The following is a 12,741-nucleotide window of genomic DNA, read 5'->3' on the forward strand; positions in this document are numbered from 1 at the left end:
CTTTGCTATGCTAGGTAGAGATCATTTGGAAGCCAGGCCTGGTAAACCTAAAGTAAAAAGTCATTCTGAAAAGGATGACTCTAAGCAAGCACCCAACTCTTCAACAAAGAAGAAGTGGGACAATAAACAAAAAAATAAAGACAAAATTAAATCACGGGGTGGGTCTCCTCAACAGGAAGCCACTGACAAATGTTATAATCTTCGAAACCGTGATAATATTAGACCGTCTGACAGGTATCAGGATACTGATACACGTTTGTTTAGTTCCTTTCAGGAGTCATCTGATAAACGTTCAGACAGAGGTGCATGCTCAGAGCCCAGATCAGAAGAGCATATGAAACAAAAGAAAGACTCACAAGGATCATCTGACTACATCATTAAACAGGAAGACACACCTAAAACATCAAAACCTCAATTAAAAAAAAAACTTAGCTGGAGTAAAGGTCAGGCATGGCCCGGATATTGAGGACTCTACTTCTGAGCAGGAAATGGGCAGGAACAATGTTGGACAGCGTGGCAAAAGTCACAATAGTTTGCCTGAACCTGAAGTTTTGTCTGGTGGGAGTTATGCTCAGTGAGTATATCACGGTGGAGACACCAGATACCTGTGTAAGTGTCCTGCATTGGCTATCCGAAATAAAACTCCAAATGAAGGGGGATGTACCCGGGTTAATTAATTTTCTCTTTTGGGAAGACTTAACTCATGGTTACGATATTCTCTTGGCTGAGAAGTGTTGGCCACCAGATTTCATAATGGATTACCCAAACGGAGAAACTGTAATTTTACCTGTCTTTTCCGACCTCGTTCCAGAATCAGTTAAACACTCATACACCAAGGAGTGGGCCCTATTGCTAGCTCCTGCGTTATACCACAACCATGTGGGTTGGGATAATGGTTCCCCTTATCATGATATACCACTGAGGACAACCTCACAACCTCAAAGACAAAACCCAATTAAAAATGAAGCTAAAAAACAGGTTATGGAAATTCTATAAAAACTTGAATACCAAGGTGTAATAGAAAGCTGCACCTCATCTATGAATAATCCTATGTTTCCCGTGAAGAAATCAGATCATTCATATCGTTTAGTATTAGATTACAGACACTTTAACACAGCCACTCACACATTTACATTACAGAATGCACACAGTGCCACAGTAATGAATAACATTGTGCAGAAGAAATACAAAACAACACTTGATAACTTGAATGGATATGTCGGTCAAAATATAGCACCTGGAAGCAGATATCTGACCACTTTCTGATAGGATACCAAAAGCAATTCTGCCAATTGCCACAAGTTTATAAGAATAGCTGGGGCTGTTTTCAGCCAGAGTAACACAACTACTACAACATTTTGATGATCAGGCATTGTTCTAAGTGAATGACATATATCTGATGGATGACGATCTCATGGAAAACTTGACAAGAGTAGATCATATTATTTTAGGATTTGCTCACATAGGCTGCAAATTCAATTTAAAAAAAAATCAAAATTTGCCCACCTCAATGTCCCATTCTGAGATATGAGCTGTCAAGTGTAGACAAGAGCCTGGCGATACATTTCTTAGAGAAATGTGCACTGCTTCAACCCCCAACATCATTGAAAAGACTGCAATTCATATTGATATTTCAAAATGTTGGCAGAACATAAATAGCATATTATGGAGAGCAGTTTATGCCTTTCTACAGCTTGACACGTCCAGACTTTTCAAACACACATTGGGCACAGGGGCACACAAGTATACTACGTTCCGTACAGCTTACATGATAGCTTCCAAACATTCACACAGACATGTGAAAACAACAAACCAGGTGATTCGCGTCATTACAGCAGCATCAGGGTACACTTACTTCAATGAAGGTGACACAGTACCAATAGCATATAAATTACATTTATACACCAAGGCTGATATGTGTTTTGCACCTACAGAAATAATTTTGACAGCAGTACAAACTGCTGTGGTGAAATAGTGAGCCCTGGCTAAGGGTAGATGCATACGTGATGTGACCCATATGCCAACCTTAGGCTGCATCAGAGCAAGCATTTCCTAACACAAAAGCATTACATCCTGGTGGATACAATGGGCTAGCTCACTCACCGCCACAGATGTAGTCAACAGATTTGATTCTACACTACAAACACAAGCCTTTCTACACTATGAACAAGAATATACTCTGCCTAATGCAACAATGCCTCTAGATCACTATGTTTACATCATAAAAACTGATGGTTCTGCCCAGCCTGCTGTAGGGACTAAGCAACAATACTCAGACAGGTGCACAATTATGAAAGGGTGCCTGCATAATGGAGAATTCCATCCTGAAAAAACCTACATGCAGCCACTTTGTGACTGCTTGGGGCAGCTGGCAGAACTAAAGACTCTAATTCTGGCACTAAAAAATACGGATCCTGGATTCCCCACACTGATAGTATATGATTCATGTTACTGTGTCCAGTTCTATAATGAATACCTATATTATTGGAGCTAGAATCAAATCAGAGATTCAAAGCATTGCACAATGAATCACAAGCTGCTTTGGGAATACGTGGCATAGCTGAAAGATTGCTTGCCACGGAATAATGTAATCCACAAAATGAGTCACCAATGTGTTGGCGTTCACGTTGCAGGGAATTCTGTGGCTGATGAACCCACAACAGTTCACACAGGTGTAGTTGCTAAACGTACTCGTTTGTAGCACTAGGGTAGACAGAGACATTATGGTTGCTGTCAATGCTACAGACAACAACTTCCACCTGCAGAAAGGTTTTCCACCCAAGTACTCCTACAGGTTAGATGCACAAAACATACCATATGCTCACATTCCTGGAGTCAGGGATGGAGTAATACCAAACACTGATCACATACTGGGATTAATACTAGCTCAGAACTCTGTAGACCTCACACAGTGTGAGGTGAATTTCGAGATTCACCTCACACTGTGTGAGGTCTACAGAGTTCTGAAATGTCTGCGCCTTAAAGTCAGGAGGCAAACATCCCAAATCCCCATACCTGTTTACTTTGATTACTTACGGATTACATTGATTCTAATTCGGAGTGCTGTGGCCCTTCTATTGATTAATACTAGCTCCCCATGAGAGTTTGGCTTGTGCACATGCAGGGGTGGCTGCTACAATTTCACTGTTGCAGCAGCACTTTTGGTGGCCAGGTCTCCTCAAACAGACCAAGGACTTTGTCCTCAAATGCGACATCTGCCAGCAGATGAAAGGTTCTGCCATAGTGCGTCCACCACAGATGCCTCTACTGATTTCAAATACGTCTCTGGCTTGTGTCTATCTGGATGTAAGGCCTGGTAACAGAGGTGACCAGGACTCCAGCGTGCACCAACAATGATTCAAATTTCTCAAGTCAAAAATATATCGTGTTTTAGTCACACATTTAATCCCAATTCATTGAATAGTTTCACCAATTATATAACATTTCGAGTAGATGTCATGGAAATAATCCAGCAAATAATTATTATAGTCCAATGTAAAATACAGAAATTACACAAAATTAAATTGCATCACACATTGCATAAACCCAATGCATTTCGGGGCTTGTGCCCCTTCGTCGGGGGTCTGTATGAAGAGAAGAAAGAAAAAAACAAGAAGAAAGAAAACTAAGTTACTTCCAGTGCTTAGGAGGGAAGTGGCTTTTAAGCATATGGTATTTTTGACATCAGTCTTACCGCAACTATGGACTTACGAATCCACTCCTGGATTCGATGAATGATGTGGCGCGCGAATGCGCGTGATCTAAGGAGTGAACAGATACTTCAAATAAACACAATAATATGTGAACCACAAATGTGCTTATGTATATAGAGCACACAAAGTGCTGGTTACCTGAATACTTGCGCGTCCACATGTAATTGAGTGAGACCCTAGGCGCTTAATAATGACGCTTCCTTTCAGCGCGAAATAGTCTGTTTTTTATTTCGTTGCCCTCAATACCTGACGAGCTAATAAGGGAAAAGGGACCAGTCGCGTACACGTTAGTGCGGATGTGGATTACTTTTTGGACAAGCCGGTTGAGTTTTGCGGTGAGCTCCGCTTTCCCATATTAGTATATAATATCTATAATCCACAACATAGTTTTGAAAGGTTCCATCCGTTTATTGTCTTTACAGCGAGCTGTGACATTTCGCTGAATTGCCGTTCCAAAACGCAAACTGACCTCCGACAGGTAAACACATTTCCTCCTTGTTGTGGAGGGCTAGTTTAAATTTTTCACGAGCATTGTTTAAATGCTCAACAGTCCTTTTTATAATTTATTTTTTCAATCCCCCAGGGTAAATACGTTTCATCTTATGTCCTGCAGGTGAGCCTAGAGTCATTATCACTGCAATAACGTATGTTTATTGTAAAATGTTAGATCAGTTTGCCTCATTTTTTAAATGGTACGCACCCTGTCTGTTCGTTTATTTTCAGTTACATCAACTGCAAGTATTCAGGTAACCAGCACTTTGTGTGCTCTATATACATAAGCACATTTGTGGTTCACATATTATTGTGTTTATTTGAAGTATCTGTTCACTCCTTAGATCACGCGCATTCGCGCGCCACATCATTCATCGAATCCAGGAGTGGATTCGTAAGTCCATAGTTGCGGTAAGACTGATGTCAAAAATACCATATGCTTAAAAGCCACTTCCCTCCTAAGCACTGGAAGTAACTTAGTTTTCTTTCTTCTTGTTTTTTTCTTTCTTCTCTTCATACAGACCCCCGATGAAGGGGCACAAGCCCCGAAATGCATTGGGTTTATGCAATGTGTGATGCAATTTAATTTTGTGTAATTTCTGTATTTTACATTGGACTATAATAATTATTTGCTGGATTATTTCCATGACATCTACTCGAAATGTTATATAATTGGTGAAACTATTCAATGAATTGTGATTAAATGTGTGACTAAAACACGATATATTTTTGACTTGAGAAATTTGAATCATTGTTGGTGCACGCTGGAGTCCTGGTCACCTCTGTTACCAGGCCTTACATTTAGTTACTTAATAGTGTGCAGGCACTAATCCAACGCGCACACATACCGCACAAACAGGTTAAATTGGATTCATGAGTGCAGCCCCCACATACATTCATTGTGTCTATCTGGACCATTTTGGCCCTCTGTCATCTGATGGGGCTTACAAGTACATGTTGGTAGCAATGGATTCCTACTCTCATTTCCTGTGAGTATTGCCAAAGCAGTCTAATGACACCTGAGCTGTTCTAAAGGATCTGTGAGTCTTTATCAGGACATATGCAGTTGGCACATTACATTCAGACCAGGGTCTGGCGTTTAGCTCTAGGGTTTACAAAGAGGCTATGGAAGGTTTAGGTGTGACCCTGCATTTTTTGTCTCCATACCATCCTGAGGGAAATGCGCTTATGGAGTGGGAAAACCATGACTTAAAGCAGCCTTTAACAGCGAAGGTACTAGGTTCAGGTCACAGTTGGGTACATCACCAATATGGGGTCCAAAGGGCACTCAATAACATGCAGAGAAAATCCTTGGGTGGGCAGACTCCCTGTCTGTCTTGCTTGGGGTAAAGTTGTGGGTCCCAGACCTCGACAATCCCAGCACAGTGGTGGGGGAAACACCATTTGACATCAATGAAAGTTTGGCTGTTTTGCAGGAATTGAACAAATTCTGGGATGAACAAAGGAATGTCTGAGTAAAATGCACCACCACTGGAGAAATGCAGGTGGTTCCAGCAAGGCCTAGCTGTATCTCAAAGGTTGAAGATCTGGTCAGGGAAAAAATTGCGGACAAGAAAGATTTTGAGATACCATACAGAGTGCCTATGCCTGTCCTGGCTGTTGAAGGTGCCAGAACCATACTTCTTCCGCCCCTTGCCGGCCACAGAGATAAAAGGTGTCTCAGTTGGTCTAATTAAACCGCACTATGTGGCCGATTCTCATCAGTAAGCCATGTGGGGTCCTGAGTAGTTACCTGACTTTTCTCACTACTATACATCGATTTCAGATGGAACACTGTCTACATCACCGTACTTTAGATTGAGTCACCTCCCAGTTCTTTAAAACCTCCTGAGCTGTCAAAAATAGATTGGTTGCCCTCTGGCTACTTCATCGACTTTGATGATTTCTCATCAGATTGACGGGATGCACCACCACCACCTCTTCCTTTCAGGCTGAAAGTGCGTCTTACTTATTTTTTGCTCAAAAGGGCATATTTTATTTCTCCATGGTTAAATCTTTGAGTACAATTGCATTACTATTCCTGGCCCTTTAGATTGGTTTTGCATCAGTCCTTTTCCTGCTTCTGAATGGGCATTTTGTCCAAGAATGCTCTGCATTGCAACTTGTGAACTTGGTTTTCAAACCAAATCTCTTATCAAACCGTGAACGAAGAGTCCTTTGCCTGATGACCATTGCAGCTGTTCCAGTTCTCAGTAGGATTATTTGGGATAGCGTATCGTATGATGTGTATGGCCCCACTGAGCTTCTACAAATTCCATATCTGTTCAACAGTTCTTTGAATGATGTCATTACCCCTCGTACTGTTTCTAACGATTGGGACAATGATTCAATGCATGAAATGTTAGAAGATCTAGAGCATTCAACTGTGCTTTCTTCTCATGAATTGTATGGAGCTACAGCTAATTATGATTAAATGTTTTGTTTCCGACATTACAGTCATCATTTTCTGCATAAAGCTAGTATTCTTTGTGCTGTTTTTAAGTACACATAATGGGAATATTGCTCTACACCACCACAGGGAAGTTAAAAAAGATTTGCGCAGAAGTTTGCAAATTTTTCTGGTTATGACACATCAGGCCTGGCCTCTTACTAGTATATGCTAGCAACATCATCTGCAAAGAAAAATATACTGACAGATACCAAACTGATATATATTCAGCTTCTTTTCTCTTCCAGCTGTCTGAACAAAGTTTTGACTTTTGCAAGAACAGTATGTATGTAAAGTCTATTTGGGGGATGAATGATTGGCAGGTTCAGGAAACTGAGGCTTTGTTTAGAGCATAAGTAAACAAAGATGGGTACGCAGTTCCCCAAGGAGTGTCACCACAATTGAGTCAACAGAGGGGGGCAGGGCCCAAAGAGTGAAGGAAAGGGAGGTGAATCCTCCCTTTCGGGACTAAAACCCTCACACACCCAGCAAGCTAGGTGTCATGCTTCATCATTTGGGTTTTGCTCCTCGTCAAACTGGGGGTGCAATATCTGACGGGCACCCAAAAAGGGGCTCTTTATCGGAGTTCTTTTGTCCCTGCCAATTGGTGCTTGGGTGTGGGGGCCCTAGGTGAACTGTAGATGAATGGGAGTGGTGGTGATTAAAAAAGGTGAGGCAGTCCACTACGTAATTTTAACGGTGTGGCTAGCTACCTTATTAAAAGAAATGAGGAGAGCTCACTATCTAGTGTAAAGATCTAGGGAAGTCTGCTCTACGTAGTGGTCAACATGTTTCAGGCTTGGTGCACAAAAAGATGCAGTGCAATTAATCAGGACCTAAAAAATAAAAACCATCTACACACTGTGGTAGGCCAATTCTACCTACTCCACAAGGTATACAATGACAGTCTGGAGGTTCTGCCACTTCTTAGTGGGACCTGGGGTGGGAAGACAAAAAGGGGTGAAGGGAGATAAAAAGAGAGATTACTGAGGAGTCACTAACCTGGCAGTAATGTCTCAACAAGATGCACGGGATGGAGATCAGTGCATCTAATGGCCCTTCCGTGGCATGGGTCTAGTAGGAAACAACAACGGTTAAGACAAGGAGTTAGAGGACACCTACAACCAATATGAACGGAGAACAGTTAAATTAGCCGTAACACACTCAAGCTCACCCTACTAAGTAAATATGCGATGCCTCAACAGTCTCCTCCCGTGTCGAGCACTTCATCCGTAAGTACCCTAGAGGAGGAAAAGTAAGGTCAAAGGTATAGGAGGAACTAAGCTGGGTGGGTGTGTGAATAGGGTTAAACTACCTACAGCTGAGACCAACAGGCACCCATGGCCTCTCCGTCCCTGCATGCTGTGAGGGGTGAGGGGTATAAGTAACCGTGCGACACCGCGGCAACCTGTCATGGTGGACAGATTCCTCAACAATGTAATTGGCAATCTAAAGAGTATCGGGGCAAAGCAAGTTGATAGACAATAAGTAACACAACCACATAACAAACGGACATGTTTGGGGCGAGGGCCAAGGTGTCCTCATGCCCTTACAAACAAGGAGCCGTTAGCCATGCCGTCCGTGAAGCACGTTGAATTCAATCGCCCCACCGGCATGCTACTCAAAGACAAAGGGAGGCACAGTGTCAGAATCGAGTCACGGTACCGCCCCCTCAGAAGCCCTGCATGAGCAGCGGTGCGGGCCCCGGGGTGATGGTATCGTTAGGAGGAGTCATACCCGTGAAAATCAGGCGCACGCTTACCTCTCCGTACGACAGGAGCCTCCTGTACACCTACCCGCACGGCACAATGGAGAAGAGGAGCCGGAGCGGTGGGGTGCGCTAACAAGTCCGCTAATGTACTCACTTCCGGACGCCTGAGGACCAAGGTCAAATGTGCGTGAGCGACCGCTCGCACCTGCGTGGACGGTGGAGCGGGCGTGACCCAGAGGGAAAGCCAGGAAGAGTCAGAAATGTTGTACAGGATGGCCACCATCTTAGAGTGCCACAATAATGGGGAAGGTGTATGCAGGATCGCATGGTGTCGGGTCACTCAAGCGCCCTTGGGTCTATCCAATAGTGACAATTGTGCTGCGGCCCCTAGAAGGACTGGGGACCTTGGAAGTACAGCGAGTAGTAAAAGATATTTAATTAGTGAAAAATACCCGTACCTTCGTGGAAGGTCGAAGGTTACGCAAAAGCCGGTGGTGTGGCGGCGTGTTGTGTTGTCGCTTCAGGATAATGGTTTTAATCAGACTAAAAGGGTAGTAGTGAGTCTGCCATAGGTGGGGGACCAGGAACATGTCGGTTGATGTACGCTCATTCTGTGTAGTGCGGGGCACTCATCAGGAAGCGCGCTGAGCATCCACTGAAATACCATGTCGCGGAACATGGAAAAGGGATCATTTGGCAATGGCACAACCAGGGCTCCCTAATAGAAAGGTAACCAGTCAGTGATAGGGTGCTGGAGATACAAGGAGGCCAAGTGCTGGCTGATAAGTTACCTATTGGCTAGTGTAGCCCAAGGGATGGAGTTATTGAGCCCGTTTAGATCTGTACCTAGCGATGGACCCACCTCTGCTCTAATCTGAAAAGTGCCTGCTGAGTTATCTGCGGGTGTGATTCCAGCACCGTCCATTTTAAGCTATCTGCAGAATGGTGCATGTCTTTGTAGTGGGTGTACAGTCTGGTGTGTGTCTTGGAGCACCTAATGTTGCTCTTGTGCTCCGTGATGCGGAGTTTGACCTGTCCCATGGTCATCCCCACATATCTTTTCTCAGAAGGGCACGTCAAGAGATAAATGCACCTGAGTGTGTTACAATTCATATGCTTAATGAGATGCCATGTGAAAGTCTCTGAGAGCCTGGTTTCCTTACAAATGTTCGTCTGGTTACACACAGCGCAACCACCACATGGGTAGTGTCCGATGAACCGCGGTAAGGCCCAAAGAGCTCCTTGGGTATTCACTTCCTTTTTCTTTGGTCTTGTATGGATCAAATTGTGTTTTAAGTTGGCTGTGCGCTTGAAAGCAAATCTGGGTCTGGGTATAGTTAGATCACCCGAGTTGATTATACCCCAATGTTTGTTGATTGTCTTTTTAATCCATGTAGAGTTTCTAGCAAAGGAGGTGACACAGGTCAGTATATCATTGGGCTCTTTGATCTTTGGTTCAAGTAATGACTCTCTAGGGTTATTCAGGGCCCTCTTGTAAGAGTTGCGGATATGACTGGTAGGGTACCCGTTGTCCTGCAACTTGTGTTTTAGACGAAGTGCCTCAGTCTTATAATCAGCCAAGTCAGAACAGTTCCTCCGTGTATGGAGGAACTGTCCGAATGGAAGATTATCCCTTAAAGACTTGGTGTGATGGCTCTCATACAGGAGGAGGCTGTTCCTGTCTGTCTCCTTTTTATGTAAGTTAGTGCTCAGACTCCTGTCATTAAGCCTAATACGTAGGTCTAGAAAGGCTACATCAGTAGCTCACATGGTGCTGGTGAACCTAATGAATGTATTCTGTGTATTAAGCCAATCACAGAAGGCTGTGCAAGTTTCTTGATCCCCCTTCCAGAGAATGAGGATGTCGTCAAAGAACCTGCGCCACACAGTGAGGTTGTCTCTGTATGGATTCGTGGGGCTCATGACAACAGACTCCTCAAACCAGGCCATGTAGATGCTGGCCACACTAAGGGCAAAGGTGCTCCCCATAGACGTGCTCTGCACCTGGTGGAATAGCTCATTTTCATATTCAAAGAAATTTTCAGTAAGTCAATCGAGACAACGTCCATGATGATGGGGATTGGAGTGGGTGATGACCAATCCTCCTTGAGTAGACACGTTTCCACTGCTTCCAAGGTGGCCCGTTGTGGAATGTTCATGTAAAAAGCTTATACATCCAGGGTCACAAGGAGGTCCACCCCTTTCCATCCCTCAATGCTGTCAATGAGTCGGAGGACATCGCTGGTGTCCTGAAGAAAGGATGGTAACTTCCTAACTAAAGTTTGGGAGAATTTGTCAGAAAATTTTTACAGCGGTTCCAACAATGACCCTATCCCAAATACGATACGGGCCATTAGATGCACTGATCTCGGTCCTGTGCATCTTGTTGAGACATTATTGCCAGGTTAGTGACTCCTCAGTAATCTCTCTGTTTATCTCCCTTCACCACTCTTTGTCTTCCCACTCCAGGTCCCACTAAGAAGTGGCAGAACCTCCAGCCTGTCATTGGATACCTTGTGGAGTAGGTAGAATTGGCCTACCACAGTATGTAGGTAGTTTTTATTTTTTATGTCCTGATGAATTGCACTGCTTCTTTATGAGCACCAAGCATGAAACATGTTGACCACTAGGTAGAGCAGACTTCCCTAGATCTTTGCACCAGATAGTGAGCTCTCCTCATTTCTTTTAATAAGGTAGCTAGCCACACCATTAAAATTACGTAGTGGACTACCTAACCTTTTTTAATCACCACCACTGCCGTTCATCTACACTTCACCTAGGGCCCTCACACCCAAGCACCGACTGGCAGGGACAAAAGAACTCTGATAAAGAGACCCTTTTTGGGTGCCCGTCAGATATTGACGAGGAGCAAAACCCAAATGATGAAGCATAGCACCTAGCTTGGGTGTGTGAGGGTTTTAGTCCCGAAATGGAGGATTCCCCTCCATTTCCTTCACTCTTTGGGGCCTGTCCCCCCCGTTGACTCAATTGTGGTGACACTCCTTTGGGAACTGTGTACCCATCTTTTTTTACTTAGTCTCAGGGCGTGTACGCTGGACCCCGGTAAAAATAGCCCTACTTGTCCCTCTCCTTGTTGATTTGTTTAGAGCATGCCTGATAGCACAACACATGATTTTCCAAAACAAAACAGGGCATATTTACAAGAGAATGGCGGAGCGTGGCCTTCAGCAAAAATTGCTAACCCCGCGCTCTGCCATTCTGAAAATGCAGAGATGTGCGGTTTTCACAAAAATGGGGTGCACCCCTGTTTTTCTCCTAGCACTGGCGCTAAATTTATCTGCCTAGCGCCAATGCACACACCCTTGCAAGGGTGCCTGCCTTGCCGGGAATGATTGTTCATCTGCAGGAAGGTGTCCCTATACATAAACAATCAGAAATGGTAATTTGGAGTTACTATGTGTGCTGATTTATGCAGAGCACATAGAAGTTGTGTCTCATACTTTTCTAATGATTGTTTATGTGCAAGAAGGCAGACCTTCCGCACATGAACAATTACTAGTGACGATTTGCTGTATCTATGTGTGCTACAGAATGCAGCACACATAGAAACGGCAAAAATGAGGAGAAATTAATAATTCCTCCTCATTTAACAAGGTTAAGACCAGGTTTTCCTTGGGTTTCATTTTAGCGATGCCTCCTATTTAGGCCACCCTTGTAAACAGGGGACAGTGTCAAAAAGCAATGGGTGTTGCGGTGGAACGCCCACCGCAAGACCCATTTCATGCTAAGTGCTGTGTGAAAGGGGGCCTTATTCACAAGTTGAGGTGTCAAGCCACCTTAAGTGGCCTAATGCCGCTTTGTAAATAAGGCAAAAGGCTTATCACCACCAGAAAGTCACAGAAACTGACGTTTTTGTGGTGATAAGCTCTTGTAAATATGCCTTAACATTTCTTGGCTTCACCAAGATGAATGATTTGAAGACACCACAAGTTTCCACATTTGCACATTTTGAAAACTGGCAGCAGTCTACACACTACAGTGAAGATACATCAGGTACCATCATCTGACTCCAATTGGAAGGGATCGCTAGTTTGGCCACTAGACACGAACGGATGTCATGCATGCTTCCTCAGCAACACTGAGTGTTTTGAAGCAACTAAGCCCTAATATTCGATACGTGTAGTCTGAACACTAGGAGGGGGTGACTACTTACAGTGTTGGAAGTAGTGCCTTGATTGGCTAAAAACCTCAAATATATCTCAGGTGAAACAACACTTGTCCCTTTTATCTGATTATCTGAATCTCATGGACTTTTTATTAGGTCCTCGAAAGTCACATCAAAAGTGCTTCTTGTAGTCCATATACAACAAAATATGGAATGTCACTCAGCAAGATGCTGCTAAAAGATGGAGCGA

This window comes from Lissotriton helveticus, chromosome 1_1, assembly GCF_964261635.1.
Source record: "Lissotriton helveticus chromosome 1_1, aLisHel1.1, whole genome shotgun sequence".
Lineage (NCBI taxonomy): Eukaryota > Metazoa > Chordata > Amphibia > Caudata > Salamandridae > Lissotriton > Lissotriton helveticus.